Source organism: Bubalus bubalis, chromosome 4 (genome assembly GCF_019923935.1).
Source record: "Bubalus bubalis isolate 160015118507 breed Murrah chromosome 4, NDDB_SH_1, whole genome shotgun sequence".
Taxonomy (NCBI): domain Eukaryota; kingdom Metazoa; phylum Chordata; class Mammalia; order Artiodactyla; family Bovidae; genus Bubalus; species Bubalus bubalis.
The window spans coordinates 54,436,359-54,444,059 of NC_059160.1; the positions used below are offsets into that span (position 1 = coordinate 54,436,359).

The 7,701-nt window shown below is 45.3% G+C and overlaps 1 long non-coding RNA gene across 1 annotated transcript; it reads left to right on the forward strand.

Moving 5' to 3' along the window:
• The first annotated feature begins 395 nt into the window (after positions 1 to 395).
• Positions 396 to 3,631, forward strand: LOC123333075. Its single transcript, XR_006550247.1, has 3 exons — positions 396 to 1,111; positions 2,600 to 2,765; positions 3,500 to 3,631. It is a non-coding gene; the product is annotated as an uncharacterized LOC123333075 (long non-coding RNA).
• Positions 3,632 to 7,701: the final 4,070 nt, after the last annotated feature.

A 7,701-nucleotide genomic window follows, 5' to 3' on the forward strand; every position in this document is an offset into this window, starting at 1 on the left:
AGAAGTCCAACAACCTCCGGTGCAAGGGGAGGATGGTAATTACCATCAAGCTCCTGTAGCTTATTACTACCAGCCTTTCTCATCAACTGACATACTAAATTGGCAAAAGCATACCCCTCCTTCCTCAGAAGAGCCACGAGGTATGACTAGATTGATGGAAACCATCTTTCGCACCCATCGACCAACATGGGATGATGTCATGTAATTACTGACATCTCTTTTCAGTACTGAGGAGAGGCCCACCTTCTGGGTGGGCATTATGACTTATTTGCTCTCTCTATATATAGCCCCCATCCCCCCACCCCCACCCCCTCCCGCCCCCAGCAAGATGAGTTGCATGAGCCTCTGAAGGAAAAACCAGGTGGGCCGGAAGAATTTGAAAGAGAGCTAACTCAATTATTCCCCGAGGTCTGGGTGGAAGACAACCCCCCCGGGGCTGGTTAAACATCAAGCCTCAGTGATAATAGAACTCAAGCCAGGTGCCATTCCGATAAGAAAATGCCAATACCTGCTATTGATAGAGGCCTGGGTTGGCATATTACCCCACATCAATAGATTGAAACAAGCGGGCATTCTAGTAGAGTGCCAGTCAGCTTGGAATACGCCCATCCTGCCAGTCAAAAAGGAAGGAGGACAGGACTATAGGCCTGTACAGGATCTCAGGCTAGTCAACCAGGCTACTGTGACTTTACACCCCACTGTTCCAAACCCCTATACCTTACTTAGTCTCCTCCCACAGAGAACTAAAGTTTATACTTGCCTGGATCTCAAGGACGCCTTCTTCTGTATACGCCTCGCCCCAGCGTCACAACCCATCTTTGCCTTTGAACGGGAAGGTCCAGTCGGGGGCACCAAGCAACAGCTCACCTGGACTTGTCTCCCACAAGGGTTTAAGAACTCCCCAACCATTTTGGAGGAAGCCTTGGCTTCTGACCTGGACTCATTCCATTCAGAAGAGTATGGATGTTGGCTCCTACAATACATGGATGACCTGCTATTGGCTGCCGAGACCAAGGAAAAATGCTGGGAAGGGATGAAAGCACTGCTCCAACTGCTGATGGAAGCAGGTTACTGGGTGTCAAAGAAGAAGGCACAGATCTGCAAGGAGGAGGTAAGGTATCTGGGGTTTGTTTTGAAGAAGGGCACAAGGTTATTAGACCAGTCCAGAAAAGAGGTGATCCTGAGAATCCCAACACCTAAGACTCATCAGCAGGTCCAGGAGTTTTTGGGAACTACTGGGTTTTGTAGAATTTGGATTCCAGGATATTTCCAAATGTCCCAGCCTTTATATGAATGCCTGACAGGGCCTGAAGAAAATCCACTAAATTGGACTGAAAAACAACAAAAAGCCTTTGATGAACTAAGGTTTGACAGTTATATCAGCCCCCACTTTAGGGCTGCCAGACCTTGCCAAGCCATGTACTCAGTATGTAACTGAAAAGGACAAAACAGCAATGGAGTGTTAACTCAGACTCTGAGAATGCGGGACAGACCTGTAGCCCGTCTCTCAAGCCGGCTTGGCAATTTCACCACCAGGTGGCCTGGATGCTGGCAAGCAATTGCCGCAGTTGCCCTACTAGTACGAGAAGCTACTAAACTGACTTTAGGCCAAGATCTGGTTGTAAGAGTCCCACATGAGGTCAACTCACTCTTACAAGGAGATCCCCACAAATGGCTATCAAACTCCCAGATTATTCAATATCAAGGGCTGTTACATGAAAACCCTAACCTCCAGTATTGAGCCTTGCCAGACTTTAAACCCAGCCACACTCCTTCCAGTTGGAGAGGGTGGACCCTCATGACTGTGGGGAAGTCTTGGAAGACACCAATGCTAGCAGACCCAACCTCCGAGAGCAACCGATTCCAGACCCTGATTGGGTCCTATATACTCATGGCACTAGCCTGATAAAACAAGGACAGTGGCTGTCGGGTTACACTATAGTCACAGAAAAGACTATCATCGAGGCTGGCTCCTTGCCACAACACTGGTCTGCTCAACGAGCTGAGTTATGGGCCTTGATTCGAGCACTCCAGCTGTCAAAAAGCAAGAGAGTAAATATTTTCACCGACTCCAGGTATGCTTTTGCCACACTACATATACACGGGCTCTGTATAAGGAGAGAGGCTTCTTGACAGCTGGTGGAAAAGATATCAAAAACAAGGAAGAAATTCTGACCCTATTAGATGCTGTCTGGGAACCAGAAAAGGTTGCAGTCATACACTGCCAAGGACATCAAAAAGAGGATACCCCCCAGGTTCGGGGAAATATATTGGCAGATAAGACTGCTAAACAAGCAGCTTAGGGCATGGGGATAGCAAGTGAGGCCCCTATTAAAGTGCTCGTATTGGCGGAACTGCCTGAGCTAGCATTGGACTCTCCAAAATACACTGAAGCCCAAAACCAACTAGCCAAAGCGGAAGGGTCTATTAAGACTGAAAAGGGATGGTGAGAATTGCCAAGTGGCAAATTATTGGTACCAGAGGGGCTGGCACGCACTCTGGTAAGCCAAACACACCAAGCGACCCACCTACACCATGATAAACTGGAAGAGCTAATTCGAAAATATTTTTTGGTTCCCCGCCTCTCTTCCCTATGCAGAACAGAATCTCAGAACTGCACTGCCTGCTTACAGGCCAATGATGCCTCTTGGCACAGACAGAAACCTCCAGAGATTCAACTAAAAGGCACGCTGCTCTTTGAACACCTGGAAGTAGACTTCACTGAAATGAAACCTTGCCAACACTACCGTTACCTGCTGGTCATGGTATTTACATTCTTGGGATGGGTAGAAACTTTTCCTATCTGGACTGAAAGAGCATCAGAAGTAGCCCGGTGCTTGCTTAGGGAGATAGTCCCCAGATTTGGATTTCCTACCAGCATTGGATCAGACAATGGCCTGGCTTTCATAGCTAATTTAGTACAATAAGTAAGTAAAACTTTAAACATCAAATGGAAACTACACATTGCATAGAGATCCTAGAGTTCTGGGATGGTGGAATGGACCAACCGGACATTTAAAGAGACACTCTCCAAGTGGATCATAGAGACTGACTGCTCCTGGGTGGACTTGCTTCTGATAGCTCTACTCAGACTCAGGGTGACCCCATGGTCCCATGGCTACTCTCCATATGAAATTGTATATGGGAGACCCCCTCCCATAATAAAACAACCAATTTGCCTCAGGTAAGGGGGGATGGGATTTCACAGCAGATGGAGCAGTTCAGTTCAGTTCAGTCGCTCAGTCGTGTCCGACTCTTTGCAACCCCAAGAATCACAGCACGCCAGGCCTCCCTGTCCATCACCAACTCCCAGAGCATTTAGGTAAGGTAATTAGTCAGGTAACTAAGTTTGTACAAGAAAGAGTGCCATACCCCTTGGGGGAACAGATTCATGAGTTTACGCCTGGTGACCAAGTGTGGGTCAAAGATTGGAGACATGATTCACTAGCCCCTCGGTGGAAGGGTCCTTATACTGTTATTCTAACTACCCCTACTGCAGTTAAAGTTGCAGGTATTGTCCCTTGGATCCATCATACGAGGGTGAAGAGAGCATACCACGCAGATCCAGAAAACGCTGAGTGGACTATGCAGAGGGACCCCACTGACCCTCGAGAGACTAGGGTCATCCTTAAGAAGAAGAAAGAAAAGAAGATCCCAGACGAGCCCCTTCAGGATGAAGCCGCACAATCAACTCCTGCTGTTTGGCCTCATCAACTCATTAAAGTGAGTTTGAATTTAACTTCCATTTCAACTCAAGACAATGTTTTCATCTCTTGAGCACATTCCTATGCAGACTTCCACAACACTTCCAACTGCTGGGTATGTGGGGCTATGCCGCTGTCAGTGATGGATGGACTTCCTTGGTGGGTGTCACCGCTCTGCCAAGGAGATTTTAAACCACTTTGCTCTTTTCTGGGAGGACAAAAAGAGACTTTCCTCTCTCTTGTCAATCATAACCTCTCCTTGCTCTCTTGGTGTAAGCTAGATCTATAGTCAATAGACTCGGGTCATAAGGTTACATTTGATATAAATGCCAATGTAACAAAAGCCTAACCTAACACAAGCCCCAGTAAATCTACCTTATTTACATGCTAGGCGGACAAGATCTGTGTTTCAATGGTATGAGTATATTGCTGCCTTATTCGTATCCTCTATAGGGACCACAGATATTATGATTAAAGTAGAGGCCTTGACTAATTTCACAAAACAGGCCCTCCTAGATAGAACAAAAGCCATCCAAGCCTTAAATGAAGAGCAAATCCAAATGAGAAAAGTGGTAATTCAACATAGAATGGCTTTGGCCATACTCACAGCTGGCTGCTCAAGGAGGGACCTGTGCTATAATTAAGGTTGAATGCAGTGTATGCATTCCTGCCTTATCTGGCAATGCATCAACTGCATTAGATGACATGAAAAACCAGGTAAAAGCAATGTCAAATGAAAACATTCCTTTCTGGACTTCGGTCCTATCTTGCGTGAAGGGTGATTGATGGAAAACTATATTTACCATTGTTATAGTTGCCTTGATAGTTCTGCTTTGTGGACCCTGAATTTTACAATGTATTATGAACTTTGTAACCCGAAGGTTGATGTCATTCTCCCAAACTGGGGGTCGGAGAGCCAGGGTACAACATATCCCTATGAATGATGCTCATAATATGAGTTAAGAGCATCAAGAGCGGGGAATGAAGGAGGAAACAGACAGGAAACAGAAACTCCATCTTAGGCCAGGCTGCGAACATCAGGCTAAACGCATGGTCACCCTCCCAGTGGACTCTGAACTTTGTGCCCGGTGCCTATAGAAGTGGCATACCAATGGAAAACCAGACCCCCTGGATAAAAGAGCCTCAGGACTTGTACTTGGACTCTCTGTTGCCTAAAAGAATATACTAATTATTTCTGTAACAGAACAAAGTGGTAAACTCCATTATATTTATCTGGATATGACCATAGGTCTATTGATAAATATCCACTGTTTATCTAGTCTTGTGACACAGGAATCATTTGATCCTATCTCTCTTTTACCTTGTCCAGACTAGTTTCAAGGAATTTGGGGAAGTGGGTTTGAGCAAGTACACTTAGGGTATATAACGTTTTCACAAAAACTGGTCAGGGTCCTTGGCTAAGAGCAGACTCTGCCTTGGGCCCACCGGTGTAGTAAACTGCATTCCACTACTGGAAACTGTGTCAGACTTTCTTTTTTGAAATCACTGCAGATGGTGAGTGCAGCCATGAAATTAAAAGACGCTTACTCCTTGGAAGGAACGTTATGACCAACCTAGATAGCATATTCAAAAGCAGAGACATTACTTTGCCAACAAAGGTCTGTCTAGTCAAGGCTATGGTTTTTCCAGTGGTCATGTATGGATGTGAGAGTTGGACTGTGAAGAAAGCTGAGTGCTGAAAAATTGATGCTTTTGAACTGTGGTGTTGGAGAAGACTGTTGAGAGTCCCTTGGACAGCAGGGAGATCCAACCAGTCCATTCTAAAGGAGAACAGTCCTGGGTGTTCTTTGGAAGGACTGATGCTAAAGTTGAAACTCCAGTACTTTGGCCACCCCATGTGAAGAGTTGACTCATTGGAAAAGACTCTGATGCTGGAAGGGACTGGGGGCAGGAGGAGAAGGGACGACAGAGGATGAGATGGCTGGATGGCATCACCGACTCGATGCACATGAGTTTGGGTGAACTCCAGGAGTTGGTGATGGACAGGGAGGCCTGGCGTGCTGCAATTCATGGGGTCGCAAAGAGTCGGACACAACTGAGAGACTGAACTGAACTGATCTGCATTGTCCTTCTGAGTGAGTTTGTTTCCTGGAATGCATGGCTACAACATCCTCAACAGTTATGTCATTCTTTTAAAGATTGTGTCTTCGCATATACACACACACACAGACCTCATTTCAATATCATCCAGGGGTTCTTTCTGTTGCCCAAGGCAAGCTCCATGCAGAGTGAGGCCAAAGGAACTGAAACATTGGGAGTTTGGAGTAGAGAAAGGTTTGCTGCAGGGTCAAGCAACAAAAACCTCAAACTCTTGGTTTTGGGGGAGAAGTGTTCATAGGTACAATTTGAAGTTAGGGCTCCTGGGTGATTTATTTCTGATTGGATGGTGGTAACAGGGCTGTGGCTCCAGGGATCTTGTGCTCAACCTAAAGTTACCATCCTCCACCTAAGTGGAGGCTTTAGTTCTTCAGAAGAGCTCAAAGATATTATTATGTATATCCCTTCAGGAGGAAACCAGACCTACACCAAGGCTTCACCATTCTTTTTGGACTGCTCCTCCTCTGTTCCTGCATTCCCTCACTTTCCTGCTTAGTAACTCCTGTTTGAATCTGCCCTTTAGTACTCGGAGAAGGTCTAGGAGGCCTAAACCTTTTTTCCTAAGAACCACAACAAAAGAAACAGGGGACATAGAAAGGATTTGTATCCTGCTTGGTTTCATAATTTCCAAATTGAAGATTTCAGTTGTTCTTACTCTATAAGGTTAAACTAGTTAATATTTTTAAGGTACTTAAAACAGTGTCAAGGTTATAGTCAGACATATAGGAAATACTACTTTATTGTTATAATAGTAATTGACCTTCCCTGGTGGCTCAGATGGTAAAGCGTCTGCCTAAAATGCGGGAGACCCGGGTTTGATCCCTGGGTTGGGAAGATCCCCTGGAGAAGGAAATGGCAACCCACTCCAGTATTCTTGCCTGGAAAATCCCATGGATGGAGGAGATTGGTTGGTTTCTGTCCATGGGGTCTCAAAGAGTCAGACACGACTGAGAGACTTCACTATTCACTATAATAATAATTATCAGTATTTTGTTATAATTTTATTATACTGGGGCTTCCCTGGTAACTCAGTGGTAAAGAATCTGCCTCCCAACGCAGGAGACATGGGTTCAATCCCTGGATTGGGAAGATCCCCCGGAAAAGGAAATGGCAAGCCACTCCAATATTCTTGCCTGGGAAATCTCATGGACAGAGGAGCCTGGTAGGCTACATAGTCCATGGAGTTGCAAAAGAGTCGGACACAACTTAACAGCTAAACAACAATAAGTTATTATTACTAGCTTTGTTATTATCATTACTGTAAGCAGATATGTTAGGGAGTCCCCAGAGAAAGAGAACAAAGTGTTGACTAAAAAAGATGCACAACATGAGAGTTACGAGTAAAGCTTGTTCCAAAGAGGTAGTGGGGGGAGGTCAATATATATGATTTTGGTGAAGAGGGAGTTCAATGTAATCAAGCCCTTCTTTTATAAAAGGTTTTCTGCAATCACAAGGATCGGATGTCACCATGAAAGGATTTAGTGCTTTTCTAGATAAGAGGAGATGAAAGACTTAGATATGAAATCAGCTCCTGAAAATATCTGACTATCTAAAAACCTATTCCACCAGTTTGCCTGGAGCACAGAATGCCTCACTCTCCACTCTGAACTCCCTTCAGAGCATGTCAAAGGTCAAGAGCTGCAACAGCACAGGGTTCAGTCTCTGCAAATGCTATTGGAAAGCGCCGATTTGCAACTGACACAGGAATGGCTTTCTTGACATAAGAGAAGCCATTTCAGCCTAAGCCATATTTTTAAAAATTTATTTTAGGCTCTGCTGAGGCTTCATCCGGACTTCCCAGGTGGTGGATCTTCATTGCTGAATGCAGGTTTTCTCTAGTTGCAGTGCACGGACTTCTAACTGCAGTGGTTTCTCTTGT